The sequence below is a fragment of the Acomys russatus genome, chromosome 31 (assembly GCF_903995435.1).
Source record: "Acomys russatus chromosome 31, mAcoRus1.1, whole genome shotgun sequence".
Classification (NCBI taxonomy): Eukaryota; Metazoa; Chordata; class Mammalia; order Rodentia; family Muridae; genus Acomys; species Acomys russatus.
Window position 1 is genome coordinate 15,073,353 of NC_067167.1, and position 26,947 is coordinate 15,100,299.

At 40.9% G+C, this 26,947-nt stretch overlaps 1 long non-coding RNA gene across 1 annotated transcript in view; it reads right to left on the bottom strand.

The window, feature by feature from the left end:
- Window positions 1-4,493: 4,493 nt before the first annotated feature.
- The window catches only part of LOC127183686 (uncharacterized), a 64,167-nt gene continuing 41,713 nt past the window's right edge, over window positions 4,494-26,947 (bottom strand). The window contains exon 4 of the long non-coding RNA XR_007830049.1: window positions 4,494-4,589. This is a non-coding gene — a long non-coding RNA (uncharacterized LOC127183686). The remainder of the gene's footprint in view (window positions 4,590-26,947) is intronic.

The window sequence follows — 26,947 nt, forward strand, 5'->3', positions numbered from 1 at the left end:
AAAGAGACAAAAGATAATAACACAAATAAGCTTTTATTAGAATTCTCTTTTAAAAATTCAGGATGACTAGGTAGTTCAACACTCAATATTAAATCAGTTCAAGCAAAAATAAATACACAGGAGACAGGAAAAAAAAAAAACCAACAATAGTTGGATAGTTCATATTAAGCAATTTGGGTAAAAGGTAATTAAACCAGATGTAAAGGGGTCTTTCACTGAAGTCTTTTCTTTCTCAAAGGTCCAGCTTAGATCCAAAGGTGTTGTCCTAGATAGACTAACATCTGAAGAAGGAAAGGGTACAGGAGGGGGGAGAGAAAGGAACAGGAGGTGGGTGGGGGGAGAAAAACTAATATTTCATGAGCTTTTAAAAACAAAGTCAAAGGCCAAACACTTTGTTAGGTAAAGTACAGATATATTAGTTCATTTAATCCTTATAACAATACTGGCATCATCCCCCCCTTCCCCATTTTTAAAGAGGAGATAGTCCAATAGTTTAATTCATATGACCCTGTCACATACCTGACTTGGTGAGCATATCAGAACCCAACCCCCCAATCAAAGCTTTAAAATACCATACCTGTAGAGGGAAAACAACTTTTATGGGCCTTTGGATCTAGGTATGGAGCTAGCCCATGCGAGATATACCTTTATTTTTATTTATTTATTTTTAGATTGGGAGTAGAGAAATCTGGACCACACTTCCAAGAGGACGGAACTGGTTCGTCTATTTCCTCTTTGTTTCAGAAGAAAGACCTCAAAAGTTATCAGGGGAGGTGGGGGAAGTCACAGAAGGTTTGAATGCTGCCTATTAACAATTCTCCCACAGCATGTTCGTTAGTAAAAAGAAGGAAGCAAAAACAAAAAACACGGAGGGGAAACAAATGTATGATAGACGGAGATGCGCAAAGTCAAATGTGCATGTTAATCAGTGTCAGGAAGATGGAAAAACTCTTGCAACCTCCATTCCTTAGCTGTCAACGCCTAAGGATGAAGACACTCAAGGACCACCGAGAGAGTAGCAGAGATGTCCACTAGCTCACGTCTCCAGCACGTTCCACAGGCTACCGTTCTCTATACTGACGGCCCCTTCTTAGTTGATGAATTTTCACAATGTATTTCATGGCTTCCATCCCTACATGAGACTTTATTACGATCACATAGGAATAAAAAGCCATAAAGCACTAGAGTGAATTTATCTTGGTCGGATGTAAAGCTTATTTTCTTCACACGACTTCACAACCATTTCCAAGCTAACCAACCGTTTCATGCTACGTTAAGGAACATTTGAAGCTACACGTTACGTGACACGAAGCACACTTAAGTTGTAACATCACAAATTAACAAGATTTTTTTTTTATCCTTCAATGACATTCTTAGCTACGAGGACCAGAAACAAGACTAGGAGACACTCAGGAACATTCAACTATCGAATGTCATCAGAAACAGAGGACACTGGGGGAGAACTCCTGAAGAAAAGATCATCACTTGGACATTGGACTTGGAAACACGTAAGGAGAGACAGAAGACAGACGAATCACCGCACAAACTCAAGCCGGGGGAATCATTTCAAGCCTCCTGTTTCTACTTTCTCTCACGGGATGCTTTCTTACACACTCACTGTCTGGGTCCAGATAGTTCATGTGGTACCAAGTGGAAAGGAAGAAACTTAAGATCTGAATGTGTGATGTCACCATTAAGACCCCCTACACCCAAATAACAAAAAAAGCTTAAGAAAAATGAAAGACAGAAAAGAAGGAAGGGAGGGAGGAAGAGAGGAATGGAGAAAGAAAGAAGAGAGAGAGGGAGAGAGGGGAGAGAGAGAGAGAGAGAGAAAGAGAGATCAAACCCACAGCATTAAGGGTCCACACGGGGTGCCTGCCTGTCCATAGCTTTTACAGATGTTGAGGGCATTCCCACACCTTTCTATGGAAACAAGTTTCTAACTAAGCCAAAAACAGTGCTGGGTGCTGATGTCTCTCAGAGATCTAAGTAACACAGGTCCAGACTCCAAGAACACTTCTCATCTGCATTCAAGTGGCTTTGTTCCTGGCATTATGAAAACACTTACTAGTGGCCACACCAAAGCCCCAAAAGCTTGATGTTGGAAATTTCCTTATTTTTCTAACCTTTCAAAAATAAATCTGAGGTGCTTAGCTATCAACTCCAGAAGTAGCAGCATTCTGCACTATTATCAACTACCCTCTGCGTTATAAAAAATAAATAAAATGTGCTGTTCAAATTCAAATGCACAAAACCCCAACCACTTGAGTTTTTTCCCTTAGGGGTAGAATGCTAGGCAAGCTTTTTCCACCCAGAAATCACTATAATGAAGTTTTGGTTTATATGAGTCATAAGGAGACTGGAAATAGTTAAATGACAGGAGGTGCATACATAAATTCAATTATCATGCACGAACATGCAAATGATTTAAGTGCTGCATCTGAAACTCTGGTTGATCGTCATTAATCTCAGGTTGCACTTTTTGAAGGGGAAAGACATGCTAATTGGGTCCAGATTAATGCACTCCCAAACCTCTCCAATTTGTTTTTAGGTGAGGGTTAAATGATATGTATTAAAATAAACACAGCTGCTCATCTGCCTCCACCTTTGTGTCTCTGCTTTGCCTCTACCTCTTCTCCCAGCTGGCTATCTCCCCTGCCTTGCTCCATTTCCCCAGCTGGCACCCCTCCCCCACCACCCCCAGCTGGCTCACCTCTTCTCCTATGCTTCTCCTTCGCTTATGGAAGATATCAAAGAGCCCCGCCTGCCTTGTGCTTTTTGAAAACACATGGAAGAATGACTCTTTTCTCAGTCACTTCAATGCTTTCCCTTTCATCAGGAGCCCCCAGCCTTCCATCAAGGGGATCATCTATATCTTGGACCCCAGCGATGCTTAGCTTGGGTACCAAGCACATACACCAATAGGAAAGCAGCCTGGCATTTTTCTCAGATAATGCATTCTTTCTACAAGTCTGGGCCATGGCCCTTTGGGCCAGGATTGAAGGGTAGTTTGAAAGGTTCCCTGCGCAGGATTTGCTGGGAGCCAAAATCGCTTAACGTTGGCATGGCGATCCCTTGACTTCGTTGTGTGGGAAATCAAAGACTGAGACTAAAACGGGGGCTGGGGGGGTGGTCTTTGCTGCATTCTTTCTCTGTGACTCACCAAGACACTTGACTGTCCTTACTCCCTAGCAAAATTAGTCTTACTAGAAAAAGAAAAACATTATCACTCATTTGTTTTCTTATCTTGATGAAAGGTTAACTTGGCACACAAAGAAATGATGTTTGGGGGAGGATCGTGAGTAATGACGGTCTTAGAATAGTAAACTATTATTTTGATCTTTGGAAAAATGAAACAAAGAACAGATACAAGGTGCTGGAGATGATCCCAGGGGCCCCTTCTTTAAAAAAAAAAAAAAAAAAAAAAAAAAAAAAAACATAAATATCAAGGGATTAGGCCAGCCATAATAAAGAAGGGGGCTTCCAACTAATTTGACATTGAAGGTGATATTCAATTTGAATCCTAGTTGCTTTGTCACGTGATGACTCATAGCCAATTGTCACCCTCCCTTTCAGTATGAATTGAACATGGTGCAATACATGTTTTCCCCCCTGTTGCAGAAGTCAAACGAAAGTCTTGGGTCCCATCTTTTGGGAATCCTATTGTTAGTCTAATTCTCCCAAAGCACACTCACAACAGAGAGGAGATGACAAGCAGGGTGCACACGCACGCACACACATCACACACACACACACACACACACACACACACACACACGGACATAAACTACTGGACATGCCACACAGCACAGCACTGCACATGAAGACAGACAGCTAGTGACAGACGTTGCGCTCGGAGAGCCTTTCCACCCAGATTGATTTCTGCATATTTATAAATGTAAAATTAGTCTTCATAAATAACAGCAAGGGCGAGGCTGGTATTAAATCTGTCAACATTTATCTGACAAATGCCCCAAGCGTTGCTTGGATGGGAAATAAACTTAGGATCATATTCGCTCCTAAAAGAGAAAATGATTATACGCTAACCAAACCCTAAATACAAGCTAAAGATATTCACCTCATGAAGCCAGTCCTCAACTAGCCCCTTGGCACTCGCCGGAATTATTCGCAGCACGGTCTCTACTTTCTCATTTTCTGCTGTCTCCATGTGGGTAATTTCTTTCTCATGATTAAAAGTGAGCTTGGCAGATCCTTCAAAGCGTGCTTTTAGGTGTGGTGGAGCTCCAAGTGCATCCTTTGTCTAAGTGCAGGATTCTAAGGATGGACTTTTAGATGGGAAGGCCTCAATAATATTCATGTACCTAAAACAATTGTTGTTTTTAAGGCAAGACTTTACAGATATCTTTATAGGAAAATATTTTTGCACTGCAAACACGCGGCTGACAGATGAAACGAACTGTTTACCTTTGAAAGAACAGGCAAGGGTTTTCCTCTTCCCAAGAATCACTCCAGCCCTTTGAATGTCGTCCAGGAGCGATGCTGCCTCCTTCGACTTATCCAGCATCTGAGGTTGAAAGATAACCCTTGTTGCCTTGGCCTCCTTCCCTGGCCCCTTCATTGTTAGCCTCCTGGTGGGTGAGATAGAGTACAGTGGATGTAATAACCCTACTCCACACAACAGACTCCTGCCCTCTCTCTCTTTTAAATTGAAAATCCCCTTATTACAAAACAAAGAGGTGTTCTTTTTCTCTTCTACCTTTAAGTAGGAATGCCACATTCATCGCATCTTACAAAAACCGCAGCTGCTTTTTAAGCTACGGATAAATAGAATGCGTTAGGCGGTAATTCGGCTCAGTCTGAATGCATTATTTTCCAAGACACTTTGGCAAGGGGCTTTTTATTATAAAACTGGAAAGACCAAGGAAAGGCCTTTCACTCCTAATTACGGATGCATTTTGCTCTCCACTATTAACCTATGATGTCACATTGATCTTCTTTTGCTGCAGTCAGTTCAATAAATCAACATTTTTTTTCTTCCTAGAAAATCAGAGGGCTAATGATTAAGTCTTCGTGAACTTTAATGATATAAATAAAATTAGCACAAGAGAGAAACAGATGCTGGAACCAAAAATACCACAACGGACTGTCCACAGAGACCAAGGGAACAAACCTTGTTTTGACACCCAAAGTTAAGATCAACTGGACTGAGTTGTAAACGTTAAGTAATTTAATTTTACTGAAAGTAAGGCTTTCCAGCCATTTTGCTATGCTGGCTCAAGTTGAAAGGGGGGAAAATACACAACTATAAGACTGCTATTTGCACATAAGAGTGCCATACCACTTGTGTGTATTGCGTACTGGTTCAATATGGGTGGCAGCTGGCAATACTGACAGCTACTCTTCTGTTTCACTCTGGTCCATGCAGTGAACTAAAAAGCTAAAGCCAAAGAAACTCTGACTAAGTGATCAATTTGAGCTTCCACTGTGCTGCTTCCACCCAGAGATGAACACTGAGAAAAAATCATGAGTTCCTAAGCCTATCCAAACCACAGTCAAAACGCTAAACCCATTAACCCAGGCTCTGGTTAAACCTTGATCCCAACGTTAATATTTCTGAACATAATATTACAACTGACTATGGCAACAGTGCTAGAGGTCTGTGTGGATATACTGCCTTGCCAAGGTGGGGGGGGGGGGGAGGGGAATCCCACAGGGTGCCAGTGGGGTTCCAATTAAAGCAAAATAAATACTGCCACAGCCTGACAGCAAGCCGAAATTGCCAGCAGATCACAGCCCATGGGCAGGTGTGCCACTCCGGAGCCACTGACTGAGCGATGCTGTCAGCAAGCAAAGTGCGGAAAAGCTGGGTGTAGCAGGTGGCCTGACAATGCTTTGTTCTTGTTTGCTCATGTGATTTTGAGTGTGCCTCCGAGAAGGTTGATAGTGACAATCAATGGGAGATCTTGTGCAAAGCACAAAGACCTCCCTGGACCCTGAACTAAGCCTGTATGCATATTTAAGAGACCTTAGACCCAAGGGAGGAGAGAAAGCAGGAGCAAGGGAGGGACAGGGACACTTTGAAAGTGCATTTGCGTTTAAAGCCATCCTGACTCTTTGCATGTAGGTCTGTCTGAAAGTAAGTTTTTTAAAAGGGTGTGTGCATTTCCAGTGAAAAGCTGACTGAATCTTCCAAGCACCTTCTTTAGGCCAAGTGTGTACACAGTGAATGTTGGTGACAGCCTTCAAGATCCAACAACTCTGATTAGATTTGAGTCAATTTCCCATCCGCTGACATGCTTGGAAACACGCAATGTGCTGGGCAGGTGCCTACCCTAGCGTAGGAGCCTGAGTGACGCTGTACTAACCTGAAGAGCCCAGTTTGCCCTGGTTAAGTAACAGAGCCCTGTCCCTGCGCCACATCGTGAGGCATTATCAGACATTACCACAAGAGGAAAATTGAATCCCCGAGTGTCGATATCTCCATTGAACAGACAGCAGAGTAACAAGCTTGCCTTGGCAATGCAGAGTGTTTGTTTTTATTGTTGCAGAGATGTTGGAAGCAAATAGAAAACAAATTCTCAGCTGTATGTTTGAAGGAATGTAATATTCCCAAAATAGCCCAATAGACAAACATTATCCAAATAAAAACAGGTTGCCCTCTCCCCTCTCCTTGCCCCCCAAATAATGCCTCTGAGCCACAGTCTTGCATCAAATTGTTTCCCATACCTTGCCTCTTTTGACACTGGGTAGATGTTAACACAAACCAACATGGGCGAGGTGAATGAAAGCTTGTGAGGATAAGGCCTTCTGTCCCTGTATTGTCATTCTAAAGTAATAAGAAAGGGTGTGGTGACAACAATCATCCAGTCACAACTTTTGGCTACCATGAAAACTGGTAGCCCTAATGAAGGCATCTCTTTGACCGAGGAAACATGGCAGCTCTATTTTTTTTTTAAGCCAAAGGGAGGCTTCAACAGTGTAATCTGGTTCTGTCCTCTCTTTGAAAAAGAGAAAAAAAGGGAGGAGAAACAAAGCAAGACAGAGGAAGAGAGGAGATACAGGGAGAGGAGAAAGGAGGCAGGAAAGCCAAAGGACCACTCAGCACCACAGAGCGACTTTTGTTCTTTCCCATGTAAAAGTATCCTCTTTGCATCTTCCTTCTGCCTCCTCAAAGCAAATCTAGTTGTAAATCCTCTCAACCTCACTTCCTCCCCTCTGTGCGGAGGACTGTGGTCCCCATCTTACTGCCCACTTGACTGTCACCATCTTTTAAGAAGCAGCAAGCATTGGTGTTGTTGACATTGTTATCCGGGGTTCTTTTGTCCCTTGTGCCTCTCCATCTAAACGTTCCTTTCACATTTCAGCCTTCCAAAGGTCAAGCATGCCACAAAATAAACCAGTGGTACATGCGCATCCACCCGGGTTTAATTCTGGTAGATTGAAATCACTTCACTATTTCAGTGGCAAGGCTACATAGTGGCTTCACTCTATTTATGGGTCCTGAAGGTAGGAAAAGTAATGATGCTTTAGGAATGAGAAGAAGGCAACACCAAGCACAGCATGATAACATGCACCCTGTGTTCTCAAAGACGAGGCACAGCTAAGTTTCCAATGAAGAAAGAAAGGATGGGCATCCATGGGGAGAAGCTAGAATCCTTTGAAATGCATGGTTGTTGCCTTCCAAACCCAACTGGAATGTTAGTATGCATGCCTCTCACACGGCTGCACACACATATACAGACGTGGACGTGGATGTGAACGTGGACACCTGCATTTGTGACTCTTCAGGCATACCATAGCTCCCCTCCACAAGGCAACCCTCTTTAATTACCACACATGAAAACTTTTACTCTTCAATTGGTAAGAAGACACTAAGCTTATTTCAAATAGTGGGGAAATGCAAATTTTAAGAAGCTGTCATTACCCCTTTTTACTTGGTGTCTACTGAGGTACCAGCAAACCCTGTCCAGGCTGGCAAAGGATATCAGGCCCAAAGGCCACCAATAAGACAGATGAAGTTCAAATGACAAAATAGCCACTTACACTTAAACCCAATCACAACACAACCCAAACAACATTTTACATTTTACCAAAAGAAAGCCATGCTATGAAAGATGAACTTCGGTATAAGGATGCCTGGTCTAGTTTTTGGAAAAACAAATGCCGCTGCTGTAAATAGAAAGTTAGATTCCTTCCTCCCCTTCATCTAAGTCTGCTTCCTAAATAGGGTTCTTTGGAACTATCCAAGTTTTAGGAAGCCATAGACCTAATGTGATAAAAACCCAACAGTTATTCAAGAAGGGAATCAACTCTGAAAGAGGCACCTGGAAAAGGCCATCCTTAGACTAATGGCCTGGTTACTTACTCATGAACTTGCCTCCCAAGTTAGAAGGAGGCTCTGGGACCCATAGATCATGTGGCATTGCAGCCAAGAGTCTACTCTCCTTAGAAAACAGTCTAGGAAGAGGAAATTGGACAGCTAAGCACAGTGTGCTGTTGGCTCTGGAATGCCCTGCACACCAGAGTTACACTCGGTCTGCAATGCTGTGACTACTGGGGTCAGTCACAGGAACTCTTTAACTGCTTGTCAAGGCTTCCTGACACCAGGAGCTTTCAAGGGGCCAGGAAAAATGTGTCCCCAGCTTCTCTTTTTGTTCTCCTTCAAGGAGCACAGTGAAGAAAGGGGCCACTCAGCTGCCTTTTAATGTGTCACACTTGGGTAATTCCCATCCTTTCCAGGGAGCTTGTCCATTCCATTCGGACTCATGGAAGAAAAGCAGAAATCGATTCAGAACAAAAGAAAGTCCCATGTTTTTTGGCCTCTTTTGTATTTAAAAAAAAAAAAAAAAAAAAAAAAAAAAAAAAAAAAAAAAAAAAAAAAAAAGAGTTCCCAGGGTGTAGTTAAGTTGAAGAAGTTTTATTTTTTAAGGCCACTGAGGCAACAAATTACCTAGGTAAAAAATGGAGATTTAAGATAGAATCAAATTAAAAGCTAATTGGATCCAACAAGGACTACTTAAAGGGCCACATAATCAAACTCTTGTCCTTCTAACATTTTGCTTTTGAAGAGGGTAGTAAGAGGAAAGCCGGCATGGTTGTAGATTCCATGCTGTGGTGAAAGGAAAAAAAAAAAAAACTAAGTTGGGGTGAAAAAGATGAGATGCATGGGTTTCTGTAGCGACTGGATGCCAAGGACAGAATGCAAGGGATAGATAAGATCCTGCTCCAAAGGAACCAAATTTGAAGGCAGGCAGTAAAACGGATTGAACCTTATTACCTCGAGTCCCTGAGAAATTCCCAAGACAGTTGGATGCAATTTGAAAAGGTCAGAAAAATATTTCCTGCCCAGCACTGCTTTGCTCCATGGTTTAAGGGTGTACAGCTGTGAGATGCCAACTCTAATCATTTTTATTGACTTTGCTTTCTCCAGACAGACAGACAGACAGACAGACAGACAGACAGACTGGGAGACAAGACCAGCAGATAAGAGGAAGGCAATCTTACAAATGAAAACCACTCTTACTGAGTCCTCAGGCTCTTGACTGTGAAAAAGTCCTGCCCATTTGAAGAGACATCACTAAGTCTTCCCTCCGCGGGCTGACAAAATGGAAGGGCAGCCCAGGAAAGCATCCGTCGAAGTCCAGCGAAGCCATTTCCTTTGAACTGCTATTTAATTCATTTCTACTATATGCTAAGAACAGGGAATCCTATCTGATACTATGCCTTAATCCCTAAAAATGATGAAGACGAAAGGCCAGGAAGCACAGTGGTGAGTGAGCATCCGTTTTCTCTTAGAATAGCTTTTGAAGGTGGTTGTGGGGAAGCAGGAAACCTACAGGAGAGTGGAATTAAATAAAGCATACAAATGTCCAATGAAAATATTATACTTCTAAAGATTTATTGTCATTAAAGTCCTCTCAAATACAATGGGAAGACAGAGGTTTCCCTCTTTAAGGAGACTGGTAAGTAGTAAGAACCTTTGTTAGCAAATACATCTGTGGGTCTTTTTCTTTGTCTGCCTCTCTCTTCTGTTTTTTTTTTTTTTTTTTTTTAAGTTGGCATCCAATTAGAAGTTAAAGCTGACTTTTCAATACAGAGTGCCACGATCCTTCCCAGCCCCACAAAGTTTTAATTAACATCTGACTTCTCTTTCTGTGGGGAAGCAAACACAGGCTGGCTCACTCTTGTTTAGCAGCAGAGCTAAACTTTTGAATGGCCCTGAGACCTGTCTGCATGCTTTCCCAAGATGTCCTGGACCCACTGGGGTGTCTTGGCAGCTCACTAGAGCCTTTCAACCAGCAAGATGTCTTTTCCTATAGACAGCCTTCATGCTGAACAGTTCTGCAGCCCTGTTATCCACAGACCATCACAACCAGAAACGAAGGAAGCCAAGGAGGCTTTGCATAATGTCAAGTGCTCCTGACAAAGGCAAGAAGCAAGCTCATTAACTGGACATCTGGGTTCTTGGCAGTGAGGGCAGGAAATTCTTCCTTGTAATTGCCTTTTTTTTTTTTTTTTTTTTTTTCTTTAGGTGTCACCTCAGTACTGGTTAGAGATAAACAACAAAATTTTGGTGGAATTTTAAACTTTCCACCTCATACAACATCTAAGAACTTTAAAAAAATAAGAAAATTCATAGACCTTTGTGTTATAGGTCTCCCCTAAGTCACATTTAACGTATGAAGCTTCCTACATTTTTATCTTTATCATCTGTTTCATTTGCAAAAACAAGGTTTTTGTATCCTTTATCATCAGCAGCAATAATATCAAGAATCATTCATATTAAAATAGCAGTAATAATAGAAGGTAATATTTAAGTATAGAGTACATTAGTTGAACTCTTATTATGTGGAACATCCAAAAGATACATCATCTTATTTAGTCTTTACAGACAATTTAAGTAAACTGAATGTGCGCATGGGACGGAGAGAGGTCAGGCTCTTTGTCTAGATTTGGAAACGTGGGGGCTGGAGAGATAGCTTAATGGTTAAGGGCACTGGCTGCTCTTCCAGAGGTCCTGAGTTCAATTCCCAGCAACCACATGGTGGCTCACAACCATCTATAATGAGATCTGGTGCCCTCTTCTGGTGTGCAGGTGTACATGCAGGCAGAACATTGTATACATAATAAATAAATCTTTAAAAAAAGAAAGAAAGAAAGAAAGAAAGAAAGAAAGAAAATGTGCTGGTATTGAAACTGGGACTCCAACTGAGACTTGTTGATATCTTACAAAGCTCTAAGCTTTGGTCCATACTCCACAGGCTAGGCAGACCAGGAAATATAGTCCCAAGTGACACTGTACATGGCATATCCTAGGGGAGTGCTGAACTAGCATTTCTGATCTTCCAGACTAAGCCTGGGCCACTGAAAATTTACCTCAACACAGCTAATTGTAGGCAGCTGTGCGTAGCTCTAGAGCTGTGAACCAGCTTCTGTTTTTAGATTTCTTTCCTGTCCTCATGGAACTTTTAGCTCACAAGGAATACAACACACTCATGGGCAGAATTTATCAGGTAAATTCTGGTGCCTAATGACACACAAATTGCTGCTCTTATTTGGGTTATCTTTGAATTATGCACTGAAAAAAAAAAACCAAGCAGATGAGGAGGAGAGAGTACCTCTAAACCATGGCTGTATTAGGGCTAATGCGTTAGTTCAGTGAATCACTCTTGAGGCACAACTTTGAAAGGGGAAATGTGCCGCTATTTTGTTATTATCACAGGTAAGTAGGTAGAATAAAAAGAAAATAATGATGGGTCACTGGAGTTTAGCACACAAAATACTACAGCTCTTTGACTGCAGCAAAATGTATGATACATCCTCAGATTTCAACAAAATGCTATTTTATCGTTACTTGAAAACCGTCTATTTTAGCTGATTTATTAACTATATCCCTAGCCGTGGTTCATCTTGTTTATAGAGAGTATGGCTATAAATGTCAAAACACTGCTTGGCTTTCTGGTACTTGTACCTCTCTATCTTCAACTGTCTTGTGTTGGCTTCTTCCCTCAGATCTCCCTCTATCTGAAGACAGCTCCTTAAGGTATAAGGTCCCTTTACAGAAAGGGACTATTTCCCCCAGCCCCCACTTCAAACCTGAAAAGACAGTTTCCTACTGACAAAAATGTCATGAAACTCAAGGGCCATTCAAATGAGTGTGTCAATGGTAGATATACCAACATCTGGGCCACACTTCTGGGCAAAATGATGTCATTTCTTAAAGGATAACAGTGGAAGCATTTAAAATACAGGAAGGCATTCAGGCACAGCTGCTGAAAGGTGCAAAGAGGAAGAACCAAAGATGAGGCTGATCACAGAATGAGCTTAAATTTGCACGATGGCTACCTTCCCCCGAGTATTTCAGGCTCATGCCTTTTCTTCAGTACAAAGCAAAACTGAGGACAATATGGCGAGTGTAATAGGGGATTTTGGTACCCCCAAAGTACATCGAAACAAAAGGAGTCCAATTTCCAACCAACAAGGAATGTAAAACACCATCCCAAATTGTCTATGTTCAATGCATTTTGTCAGGGAATTATATATTAAGCCTATCTACCTTCAAAAGAGGAATGCCTTGAAAAATATTTCAAAGACAGGCTAATTAGCTAATTTAATTTTTTTCCCAAATAGCAATTTTCTCTTAAAACAAATGACAGTTTCATAAAGAAAACTTCCATCATGAGAGTGCTGGGAGAACCATCAGACTAGATCACTGCACGAACTTCTTGATTTACCTGGTCCTTCCTGTGTGCACAGCCATAGCCACAGCCATAGCCACAGTCACAGCCACAGCCCCAGCCACAGCCACAACCACAGCCATCAACACGATTACAATGAGCTGTTTAGAAACAATGTCAAGGAAAGACAACACACAATTAAAATGTGACGTCATAGCAAGAGAAGCAGAAACATATCCCAGACAAGGTAGAGAAATGAAAACCCGCCCTTTCCTCCTCCCTGGATCATGCTGAGTACTTCAGTGACTCCTCAAAGCATATTATTAGATTTTCATTCTCATCATTCCTCCAACACTTCAATGTCAGAATGTTAAATGCTTTGTGTACCTGGCTGTCCTTCTCAAGAGGACTGTGGTAGTACGAGAACGGAAATGTTATCCCAGTCCATTTTCTGTGAATTAGAGGATTCTCTGGAGCATATTATTTCCTGGGTTGGGGGGAAAAGCGTGGCTTAAACTTTTTTTTTTCCCTGAATAAATTTTCAAAATCAAATTTGAAAGTTTTCATGAGAGATGATCCTCCCTGGTGGGTGATGTGAAACAGAACCTGGGGGGGGCAAACATGAAAATAATTAGCATAAAATGTATTAGCATATAGATGCCTTTGAAATAATAAACGGCTGAAAACCCAAATGCTTATCCCCAAAAGAAAGTGAAGAGAAAATACGAAATTAGCGTATTCTTCGTGCATGACATCTCCAGCTATGAACACTCTCACTCTGTGAGGGGTACAATGGCCAGAGAGGTGGAGAAGTAAGTCCCAAGTCTTACCTCTCCTTCCTTTGCGTGATTTGGTCATTATGACCACAGGAATATTCTCTATTTATCCTTATACTGCCCACCCCCTTTCTTCTTCAAACAGAAACAAAAAGCCAAATATCATTCTTTTACTTCCTTTACAAGACGCCAAACACACGGTGTGAAGTCTATATTCTCCTTCCCCAACCCCCTTCTTTGATCTGTCTTTCCACAGTTTTGTAGATGGCTTAACAAATTACAGAATGGGTGGTTCCGTTAAGGAGAAGACAGAGAAGCCTAGTTCTGAGAACTGGGATAATAATATTCTGTGTTTGTATTAACAATGCTCCACAAACTCGAATCAGTCCTTCTTTTATATTTGTAATCGATGTTACTTCTGAGGCAGTAGAATGGTAGACGCTGGCGTGGCAGCAAGAGCGTGGGCTTTGGAGTCAGTTGAGCTAACCGTGAAAAAGATGACTTACAACTAACTCAGGCTTCTCTTTTATAAAACAGTGATAATTCTGTGATGAGTCAAGGCTGTTATGGCAAGTATAAGAAACATATGCAGCTTGGGCACTGTAGCTCTGTTCACCATCTTCAACAACACAAATAAAGAGTCTACAATTTGTGATTGATTTCGTTTTCTTTTAATTTTGGGATTTAGAAGGTTAAAAGCCATACCACCTTAACTTTGCGTGCATTTAGGTAAACGAGTGGGCCTAAAGACACTGAGGAAAGATACCACACAAGACAATGAATCCACAGTTACATGACATTATAAAAATTTACTCCCCCATCCAAAAAGTAGTCAAGAAAATAAAGATTCTAGAATATGAATTCATCCCATAGAAGAAAGAATGGGGTGTTCATATGAACTTTGTAACAGCAGGTAGAAATTTATAACTATTTTATAGACTATAATATAGAGGTAACGAGTCACTAATCATACTTTATTCATTCATTTATTTATTTATTTTGGTTTCCCAAGACAGGGTTTCTCTGTGTAGCCTTGGCTGTTGTGGACATGCTTTGTAGACCAGGCTGGCCTCAAACTCACAGAGTGCTGGTATTACAGGCATGAGCCACTGCACCCAGCTTATACTTTAAATTACCTAAATGAAGTGACACGGGTGTATCCCTCTAGCAAGAATCATGTTTTATAGTCAAAACACAATGCATTTATATGAAGAATGTATTGCACTATTTTGATTTATTTATTTTTTGAAACAAAGTCTCACTGCATATGCAGGGCTAGTCTGAAGCTCTTTTTTTAGCCCATGCTGTTTTTTGTTTTTTTTTTTTTTTTTTTTTTTTTTTTTTTTTTAATCTTCTTGCCTTTGGTTCCAAGTTTTAGGATTTAGAGATCTGTACCACCATGCCAGGGTGTTCATTTTAATAATTAGCTATTTTTAAAAGGTGTTAATATAGCACTTGGAACCCTAAGAAATGGTGTTTCCACCAAAATATCATTTGATTTTTTTCTTAATTTTCCTTCAATTTTAAACTTCTGGTGCATGGTAATTGCTTCACAGAAGAGTGTTTTGGCCTCCTGGTATACGGAAGGAGAAAGGAAAGATACATTTCCCAGTAACAGATTCTACAGAAATTGGAAAGGCAACCTTGGTTTGTATCTCTGTTCTTCCTGTGCAGCTCATTCCTCAGACCTGCCTCTCCTTACCCAACACCGCCTACGTTTGGAGCTTGTAGTCATGAAAACCTACCTTTCTTGAGTACCTCGGCCACATCAGTACCACACACTCCTGACCATCAGAACGAAGTCAAACCAGGAGAGAGAAAAGCCTGCCTTTCTACATTTCTCCCAATACATATGCAGCTTAGCTGTGTTTATGATTCAATGCAGCAGAGCAAGTTTTAATGGTCAGACTCATGACTCCATTTACCTTGTGCCTTTCAACCTGACCTCATGGACTCTGCGCCACGAGACTGGCATCCCATGCAGGGCATTCCTGCCCAGTGTCATTCAGTGCTCACCTTTCCTCTCCACTGGACCACATAGAGGCCGAGAGTATTGCATTTCGGGCTAGTTTGAGAAGGAGAATGGCAGTAACAGGCCCCAAGCTGGTATTTCATTGGCTTTCAGGATGCACAGCCGTTATGATAGCTTGCATGTTGCTGAGAATGCAAGACTATGGAGGGAAAGGGCCCGTGTCATGAGTTCACTAAACACAAATGTATATAAAGGCCCCTCTACATACTTTGCAAGTCACTGGGAGAGCGAGCACATGACCTCCAGATAGCAATCCAGGATCTAGAAATTGGATCCATAAAGGATATTCTGCCTTCTCACACAGGACTTTGTTTTAATGTTAATAATGTTCAGATATAATATAGTTGGCCTATAGTTGGTTTTTTTAAAAAAAAGTTAGACCATACAAAAAGAAGAAAATAAAAACAATTCTTCCCAGGCAATCTCTATTCACTGTTTTTAAAATTCATTGGTTGCCTTCAGTTTTTAGATGTAGTGAACCCAGTTTTGCTTCCCCCGCCCCATTCCTACTTGACAAGTGCTACCAGGTATTTAGGTTCATAAACCCACATAGTGCTCAAAGTAATCTATACATTCAGTAAGGTACCTATAAAAATTACCATGATGTTTTCCATCAAAATGAGGAAAAGTCTTAAAATTCACAATGTAGCACACAATAAAATATTCTCTTCATTAAATACAATGAAGCTACTGGAGACATTAGAACCCCTGATTTCAAGATGTACAAAGTTACAGTAACGAACACAGTATGGGGTTAGCATAAAAAACAGACACTTAGGCCAATAGACTATATGAGAAATCCCTGAAATAAACTAACACTTTTAACAGTCAACTGATCTTCAATAAACATGCAGAAAATACACATTGTGGAAAGACTATTTCTTTAAAATATGATGCTGGGGCAATTGGGCATTTATGTGCAGGGAAATGAAACTGAGTCTGTTTTTCATACCATACAGAAACTCTAAATGGATTAAAATCTTAAGCGTAGGACCCGAAGCCGTAAAACTACTAGAAGAAAAAGAGAAAAATCTCCCTGATACTGGGATAAGTTATGATGTTATTATTTATCTATTCTTTGAAATGTTCACAGTTTAATATATCTATACATTGGTTTTGATCATATTCGCACCCAGATGTTCCCAGGTCACCAACCCACATTTCACTCCCAATTACGTATCTTCTTCTTCCCACCCTATATGATACCCTGAGTCCAGTTCGTGCTGCCCATCTGCACATAAGTGTAGGGTATGATTGTTTTATGGCCCAGAACTCAGATAATAAAAGAAAAATAGACAAATGGAAATGGCAAAAAGCTTAAAAGCTGTGCATCAAAGGACCCAGTCAAGAGAGAAGGGACTAAAAAAAAAAAAAAAATGTGATGTGAAGAAATCTCTGTAAGCTACACATCTGATAAGAAGGAGTTAATATATGAAAAACATAGGAGGACCAAATAACCCAATAGCAAGAAACAGGTAGCCCAAATAAATAAGAGGCAAAAGAGAAGAAAGAGATTTCTCAAGAGATAATACACAGATGACTGACAGGTAAAGGAAAAAAAAAAGTGCCCTCCTATCACTAATTACTAATAAAAATTAAAACCACATGGGGAAATGACGTCATAACTCTTAGGATACTCTTAACAAAAGATAATGCCCTGACAAGGATGTGGGACAATGAGAACCTTTGTAGGCCGTTGGTGGGAGCGTGAATGAATACAGTCATCTCAGAACCCAGCAATTTCACACTGGGTGCAAATTACAAAAATAAAATGAAATTAGTATGCTGGTGAGGTACCTGTAGGCTAGGCCCCTGTTCATTGCAGCACCCATCACAATAGCCCAGAGGAAAAGAATCAACTTAAGTCTCATTCAACAGATGTGTGGATAAAGAGAATGAGGTATGAATAAAAACTGAAATGCCATCATCCTTTAAAAAGAAGAAACTCTGACATTTGCGATAGCATGAAATAAGCCTGGTGCAGGGAGACCTCTCTTATATATTGAGTCTAAAAATACTGAATTCAAAGAGGGCAACATGGTCCCGGGGGTGTGGGAAAGAAAGTAGAAGTTAGGGTACATAGGGAATATGGTCAAAAGATACAACATTGATTTTGGCTGAATATGCTCAAGAGCTACGCTTTGAATCAAGTGACTAGAGTTTGAACCAGCACACACGCAGTTCTGAAAATTACTAAGACTACATTTTAAATGTTCCCAACACACAGAGAAATGTCTGTGGGGTAGTACATTGCTCAGTTCAGTTGAAGCATTCTCTGATGTGTGCATATTTCAAAGCATAATTTTATATATAAAACCTTTATTCAATTAGATTATAATGGATGTGCTTCTTTTCCCAGTACTCAGAAGGCTGAGGCAGGAGGATGTTTTAGCCATTACATCCTATACCATGGTCAGTTTATGTATCTGAGAGTTAATGTTCATCTGTTTTTAGGGAACTTACAATTCTGTTTTGGCTTCCCCATTCACCTGGGACAGAGCCTATCACACCATACCTGTTCTTTGCTAAGAAACCAATTAAATAATTTCGAAAATAGACCAAAGCAACCCAACCGATTCGACACATTCGTTCTTAAATGCAGAGTGTGTGCTAATGCTTCTTTTTAAATCTCCTTGGTCTATCATAATTTGCCTCAAATGAATTTGACTTACTATGAGTAAGCTAAGATTAAACCCTCAATACCAAATTTTCCATTCAGCCTGTCAATATGCTTTGGGCTTGTTAACACACTATATTAACCAGCACAGAACCCCACAGTGGTAATTTATATCATCAATCATGCTGGGTTTTTTTTCCCCTTTTCTAATGAAGATAAGGCAGACAGGGAGATCAATGAAGAAAGCAATTCAAAACAGGGAATATGAGTGCCTCGCTAGATAACTGCATCTCAGAGTAAGACTGTTCTCCTTGCACTGCTGGGTTGAACCGAATAGCATATTTAAGAATGACTAGGAACTAATAACTCATGCTTGTGATAGGTTTTGCTAATTGAAATGGTGGATAAATTCTTGAGCTGACTTACAATGAAACCCCAGAGGCCACATTTCAATACCGTGTAATGTACGGTATCAGGCAAATGGATCTCAACCTGGCTGCTACACAGGACGAATGCTTCAACGCTCCCATTCATAAAACTGGGAGAACTGCGGCCCCCGCTGCAAAGGTTTCTGTTTGTGGTAGAGGTAAAGTCCTGAGGACAGTGTCTAGTGTATAGCAAACATCACAGAAGTGTTAGGTGGGCATCGTCTTCATCATTGTTTGCAATCACACAAGAAACTTCCCGCTGTGTTGCCTTCAGCATGAGGGAAAACAAAATATACCATTTCATTATCTCAGTCCCTGTCAATTTATGCATTAGCACATGCCAGACATTATAGGGTTAAGTGGCAGAGGAAAAAAAAAATTGTCCTTAGAGTTTATATTGTAGCAGTAAGGTAGACAGGGAGATCAATGAAGAAAGCAATTCAAAACAGGGAATAGGAGTGTATTTGCAATAAGTGTATTTATATTGTGGATTGGTGACTGCTAGGGAAAACAACCACGGAAAGTTAGAAAAAAAAATGCACACAGGCCATTCATCTGCTCCCACATACAGCTCTGTTTGACAGAATGGCTAGGCACAAGGCCCTGTTTACCCCTCCAGAAAAATTCTCTGTGCTGACATTCTACGTAAGCCATTTCACTGAAATCCCAACCATTTGAGTGCAACAGAAAGAATCCAACATATGAGCCCATCCAGACAGACATATGTACATTGGCTTTCTGCAATGCAATGTGTATGCAATCTGCTGAATGGCTGCCTGTCATGTCCAGCTGGTCTCATTTCCCTAGCACTCGGATGCCCCACCAGGATGGGAACCCTAAAAACTAGGAAATGGAATTTAAATGCTCAAACACATGCAAGGGTGCGTTTTCCAAAGCAGCGGACCTCAAGTGAACACCGTGGCTACTTCATTAATATCTCGGCCACAGTGGAGAGTAACAGACTGAGCACAAAGGCCACAGAGCATAAAAGACATTCCATTGCAGACCTCATTAAGTGGGCTTAAGATAAGCTTGACAAGCTAATGACAAAAATCTAATTTGGATTTTTTTTCTGTATGTAAGAAGCCGGAGTGAGTCCAAACGCACCCCAACTCTACGCTCCATACTATCAGAGAGGGCAAAAACTCAGGGTCAATTAGCCCCATGGAGTTCATGAATCAAAGGCCCAGGTGTGGCTATGGTCCTATTCAACCATGTTGAATAGAAAATCATGCCCTGTGTGTTTTGGTTTGGAGCTCTGGTCCTATTTAAATTGCACAGATGTCATAGGTCCCTAAATTAACAGTGGTTACTGGGGAAATGTTCGCAAGACTGAACCTACTAAATAAAGGAATGCCTTGCTCTCGGCACCACACTGTACAGCAAGTAAGTATCCTGGCTATTGTTTGCCCTGTCTCTAAAAGGCCTTTCCTAGTTCCACGGTCTAGCAGCCCCGTGGAATACGGGTTGTGTTTGATAGCCCTTATTTATCAACTATATTCACTGGTTGTGAACATAATATGTGACTATTTAAGCTCTCCAAATACTTTTCCATCCCCCAAGTGTGTGCTTTGTGGTAGAAATCTCCTTCCACACATCCGTAATCCCTTTGTCAATCTTATCATAGTCAACTCAAATTTCCAGACGAGAGAGCCGAAAATTCCCATCATTTACCGTGCCCCTGGTTAGGACAGCAGCACGGATAGGAACCCAGGTTGTCTGTCTTCCAAGCTTACATGTGTAGCCTGCTAGCCAACACATTCTTGTTGGACAGATACAGGAATGGACGCATTCCCTAATATCCTGAGTATGAAAAGAGGCAGGTCGTACAGCTCTACCCATCGTCCCTTTGAAGGATAGGTCAATAATCACAGCTGGGTGATTGCTAGTTTAGAATCCTTAAAGGCACTGCCTCCTACCCTCCATGATTCTACAATACCTTTTAAAACACTTCACAGATAAAGGGGGCTTAGGCATCCCTCTCTACTCTCTCCCTCCCAGGTTTTACCCTGAACACTTGAACCCTATCTTCCTGCTAGGACAGAGGCATGGCTCCTACGCCTAGCTATGTGCTCATTTTAAAAGACATTCTTAGACATTTCCTTCCCCATGTTTAGATGCCTGGACATTTTCCCAGGCTTAAGGGAGACCTCAGTTCCTGGTCTCAACTTTTCCAACTCTGACCCAGCCCATTTCCACTCAAGCCCTAATCATAACACAGACACTACATGTGTAACAACTGTACATGACATGAGGGTAGTTTGATACATGTGTATTGGAGGAGGAGAGCTAAATTTTCTGCTTGCCAAGGCCTGATGAATTTTCTCAGTCTCCTGGGCTCTGACCTCAGATGCAGGGCTTGTTACAGGGAACACCCCCAGACACACGCAATGTGTGCTGCTATCCAAACAGTCCGGGAAAAGACGCCAAGTGTATTCTACCTCAATTCTCCCCTCTCCTCTCTTCCTCCACCCCTCTCCCCTTTCGTCCTGCACTAGGAGGCCTGAGGTAAGTTGCTATGCTCCATTTATAGGTGAGAAAGCAATGGCTACTTGTCCTCATCTGTTGGTGTGAAATCATGTAGGGCAATAGGTACAGAATGGGTTTTTTGATCTATGAAACGCTAGTGGTTAAAAATTAATAGAAAAGCAGGAATCCTGAAGCTCATGTGTCACATACTTTCAAAAAGCCAAGCATTTGATTTTATCCTTTGTTATACATATTTGAACAAGCACACATAGACTTTCAGACATAAGACATGCATATAAGTTTACTCCATAGAAGTTTAAGTAATTTAGTGAGTTGCTTCTCTCTCTCTCTCTCTCTCTCTCTCTCTCTCTCTCTGTGTGTGTGTGTGTGTGTGTGTGTGTGTGTGTGTGTGTGTGCCCGCGCGCACGCATGTGCATGTGCGAGCATGTGTGCATGTGTGCATGCTTGAGGCACTCATCTTTACACATGTAAATGAATGTAAGAGGCCAGAGAATGATGTTGTGGTGTCTTTCCAAATCACTGTCTACCTTGTTATTTAAGACGAGGTCTCTCTCTGAACCCAGACTGAGCTCAATTTGGCTAGACTTGCTGGCCAGCAAGCTTTTGGGATCTGCCTGTCTCTGCCTTCCTGGTGCTGGGATTACTGACTTGTGCCACTGTGCCTGGTTTGCGTGGGTGTTAAGGATCCAAAATCAGGTCCTCAGGCTTTCATTACGCAGCTTTTCCAACTGAGCATTTCCTCAGCCTCAGCTCTGTTGGTTTCTAGTACAGAATTACTGCATTTTCCATAGTGGGTACAGTTACCACTTTCTTCATGATACTAAGTTAAAGCATACATCATACAAACATGTGCGACCAACGTGCAAGGAGTAAGTATTACCTCTGTTTTGCATATGGGTAAACTAGGGCCCAGAAGAGTTTTTAAGAATTACCCCAAGGTTATACTGTTCGCATTCCCAAAAGTGAAGTTACCTGTGCACAGTCCAAACCTCCTTTATTTAAAATGTGCAGCAACCCAAGGTAGCAAAAGCCACACTTATTGAAGAACCAGTTCATGTTACTCACATCTGTTGGGAAATATGAGCGTTCCTTTGGCCAGAATACAAACTAATCAAGGCTTTCCAGCTTCTTCAAAGATCTGGAGGCTTTAGAAGTTTTTCAGTGTCCCCAGAAGGCTTGGCTCCCTAGGCTAGGGACACAGATCTTGTAATATTGTTACTCAGGGGTTACCAATAGGATTAGTGGTCACGGTTCTTAATCTGGTAACCACTAGTCACTCCAAGTGCACTTAGAGCACCTACTGTGTGCCTACTGCCTCTTAGGAATAAAGCTGCGTGAAGGGCATGAGAGAGGCTTACTGAGGCAGCGGATTTCCCTCAGGGAGCCTTGAATCTACTCTTTGGGAAGGGAGCCCATAATAAGTGAGGCAGGAAGAGTCAAATTAATCTTAGAATAAATTAGCAATACTGAGAAGTAGTCAAACTAAATCAAAATTTCTTCAAAGGATTAAGTCTTTCTCTCTTTGCCTCAGTCAGACCTGCCTCCCCCACATGCCCATTAGAGTTCAAAGAAAAGAGTCATATACCTCATTTGGAGATCAGTTGAACCGTGGGCGCATGTGATAAATCCTTAATAAGTCAGAAAGATAGATATATTTATTCTTAAAATTAACTGCTTTTCACACCAAGGTTAAGTGATTTGCCCCAAGACAATTTACTGGAATGTCTGATAAGACACCACAGTCCCATCTCTCATTTGACATCCGTGACCCCCTTTCCCTTGTTAAAAGTGCCCCTGCAGAAACACTTACATGTGCAGCCAGGGAGTCAAACACAAAACACACTCGTGCCTGCACATGGAAACACAAGAAGAAAAGAACAGTTTTCACTGAAATATCAGACAGGCTCATGGACAATGAGCAGCCCAGGCATTGCTCTACAGAGAACAGGGGGCTCTGGGTTTAGGGGGTACTCCTTCTTACGGCTGCATCCTGTTTATCGTCCTGGGGTTTCCAGCAGTGTCTTTAGCAAACCCATAAGTACAGAAAGAAAAATAATCCCTCCCAAATAATTGAGCGAGTTAGTCAGATACAACATCCGAAGTCTTTGCTTATGTAGTGTGTTTCTGAGTACACACACACACACACACACACACACACACACACACACTTTAAATCTGTAGCACTGAACTCTCTTAGATCAGCCATACAACATTCAGCAAGTTGCTTTCAGCCATTGGTAAACACCAGGTACCTTTAGAGAGAATGGTAGTTAGGTAATGGTCAAAAGCAGGAGAAATCTGAAAATACGCCAATGAAAGGTCATCACTGTGACACATATGGATTTCATTTGAGAACTTACTGAGATTATCTGTGTTAACTAGATTGTAAACAGCCAAAAAAAAAAAAAAAAAAAAAAAAAACCAAAAAACAGAAAAAACCCCACAATTATATTCTAGCAGTGGTATTGATATAGAAAATGGAACGTTTAATACACATTGTCTTCCCCACACCCTACAAGTTTTTTGTTTAAGCCTGTGATGTTTTCCTGGGCTTCATGGCACTACATTTACATTTTGATAGCGAAACTGTAGCTAGAACGGATTCATTGTTTCATGTTTTTTATTCTTCCCATTAAACTCCATTATAATTTTGCTATGTCTCAGTCTGCCTTAGAGAACCCAAATTACACAAAACTTTGGGGATAGAAATTAGCATAATTGAAATAATTAAATTTTTGGTAATTATAATTCTCACTTAAACCTAAATTAAATATGCCAAACTATAATTATGTTCAAATTTGCATCATGAAAATTATCCCCATTTTGCTCTCGGCATCTTAAAATATCTAACAGGGAATCTTAAGCCCTTCAGGTGAAGTCAAGAGGCCTTATATGCACAGCCTTCGGGAGGACAAGATATCATGCATTAGGCACAGTCATTTAGCCTCTTGGGAGAGGGAAGATGGTCCATTGTTTCTTCACTGTGACATGTAGGGTTGGTACAATAATCTTTGGATACCTGAGAGATACAGTGTCATTAATGAGTGCTGAGAGCTGGAGCAGACGGTAAAATATGAATGTTTTCTTTGGAAGGATGCCTTAAGGTCATGTTTTAGGACAAGAGTCAACAAAGATAAAGAGAAACAAAGCCACACACAAAAAGGCCATAACATTTCGAACCAGACACTAGAAAAGAACCATTGTTGATTAGCCCCTTTAAAAGGAGTCAAGACAGAGACCATGTACAGATAAGGACCACTCGCCTTGTAGACTAGGAGACACTCAAGAGTTTTTTAAGAATCCTAAGACTGAATTCTCGTTATTTGGGATGCAAGGATAAAGGACAAAAAATAAAATGGTGTAAGCTAGTCTTTTTAGCTAGGCTTTTCTGTTCTAAGGTTAAATGAACCGAATGGTGTGACTGAACTTGCAAGATGGTATATTTCCCTTCCTCTTCAGGACAGTAGGAGGATATAATCTGTGAATACATTGGTCAAGAGAAAGACGAGGCTTTGTGTACGGGGTTGGCACACTGTCAAAGCATACAATGAGTTTCTTGCAAAAACATATGAATATATCTCCAGTTGAGTAAAATATTCACTCTAATAAAGGAATAAGGCAGAAGAGGCCTGGCTGACATCCCATCTGTTCTTATGAATTAAATTTAGCAATCATATGTGATATAGACATTTCTGTCTGAATACCATAAAACCCTGACATATCCGGGCTTTCATTAGAAAGCTCTACAATGTGACTTGAATAACAATCTGTCTTAGCTAATTAGTATTTTCACTTTAGCATATTCACTCCCAGACATATTGCTGTTTGCACATGGTAATTTAGGTAAACAGATCCCATCCACAGCTGCATCAATTAACACTGCTAATCAAAACTGAATTCAGGTAATTAGGCACATTTATGCAAAAAAATGTGTAATTTTGGGGGGAAAGCTAGATTCTTCAGTAATATGTCAATAAGTTTTAAAAAATTTCATTTTGTTTATGAAGATGATGGATGAGGGGAGAAAATCGTCATTAATATATACATCTTGTAGACAGAGTAAAATTCTGAAATTAAATCTCAGTCTTTAATTGGCCTGTATTTTCAGAACTTGGATCATATTTTTCATAAATGTTTTCCTCAATGTTTCCATATAGTGAGGTTGATGCATATCCGCCTAAGGGTACAATCACCATAAAGCAAGATGCAATGGTTAATGAATCCACAAGGATTCACACAACTTGAAGGTGGGGCCTCAAAGACTGAGCTCAAACCCACTAATCTGTCTTGCCTCGCACATCCAGGCTGATCTCTTGGTGACTTATTCCACCTTACACTGAAATCTCTCTGCCAGGAGTCCTTTTCTTTTACAGCTTGAGTCACAATCGCATCCCCCACTCCCACTTCCATGCCAATATTATTCAGGGTTAGTTCCTAAATCTACACAAGGCTCTTTAGTAAGGTTTTGAATTCGTTTTCAAAATTGATACGATTCGTTCTAATCTTGCTTTGTCTCTTTATAGACTTAAACCAAAATGATAATTCTGAAGAACTGTTCTGATCTGTTCAGAGAAACTGGTTGGATTTTTGGTAAGTAATAAGGGGCTAAAAAGTGACTAAAAACCATCCAACCACCGGTGAGACAGATACTCCAGCGAGTGTCTCATACATCTGTCTCTCCCACTATTCTCTCAACGTCCTTTCTTCCTCAGACTGCAGTGCACTTCCTGAACACCTGCCCTTTCTAAGGAAGTCGGACTCCAGTCCCCTTAGCTTTATCTGAAAGGTACAAGGTACTTTCAGTTTAATTAAACTCACGGTCCCCGTAGTTCCTGCTGCGGATTAGGAACTTCCTAAAACCCTGAGGGAGGATACAAAGGTCGGCTTGGAGTTCTCATGCTTCTTTGGGCCAACTTCCTGCAGTTTATGTACCAACAGAATCAACTTTCAAAGGTGGAAAAGTCACTACGTAAAATTGTATCTGTGCAATCCCAAGCTTGGAACTCCATGGTCTAATCTTACGGAGATTTGCTCTTTGTCTAACTCAGAGTAATTCTTTTTCTTTGCCCCTAATAATAAGTTAGAGAGTGAGGAAAACAAAACAAAACAAAACAAAACAAAACAAAACAAAAACGCTCTCTCACGAAGATGCATGCTGTCTTTTCTTCATGTTATAGGATTCCAGTACATTTTTTTTTTTTTTTTTGCTCTTTTAACGTTTACCAAAATGGTATTTTTTCCCCACATCGCCTTTAGATAAATTTATCATAAAAAACTAGACAATTTCCTACAACACAGAAACATGACAAATGCTGTCCTTAGGACACAATTTCAGTAATGGGAGCTATCAAATAGAAAGGCACATTTATCAACAGATTGTCAGAGTGCAATCACCAAGTGGTGTAAAGAATGCATGGCAAAGACACTTCCTAGGTAAACAAAGTTACTTATGAGCTTTAAATGAAAGAGAAGTGAAAGCAAGCATTCTAAAGGTAGCATTTCATCTGTGTGTGTCTGTGTTATATGTGTGTGTATGTTGTATGTGCTCAAGTTTGTATGTGTTTGTGTGTCAGTGTGCGTGTCAAGCTATATGTTTGGAAGTCAGAGAATAGCCTTGGGTGTCAGACAAAGCCATTCTACTTTGTTTGAGACAGTGTCTCACGTTCACTTTTGTAGACCCCAGACTGGCCACATCCCGTCTCTTGCTCCATCCTCCAGATAGGAGTGCCCTGGTATTCACAGACATTTGTGCTACTGTGTCAGTCATCTCAATGGTTTCTAGACATTGCAACGCCTAGGTTTTCAAGCTGTAGAACAATCTCTGTACCCCCTGAACTATCTTCCCAGACCTTGTAGATAAATTTTTAAGTGCCTACTGCCTGTCAACAAACTAAACAGCGTGATAATTTCAGTACAAATTGCGCAGACTATGTCAAATAGGCCACACCACCTGACTCTACTAGCTC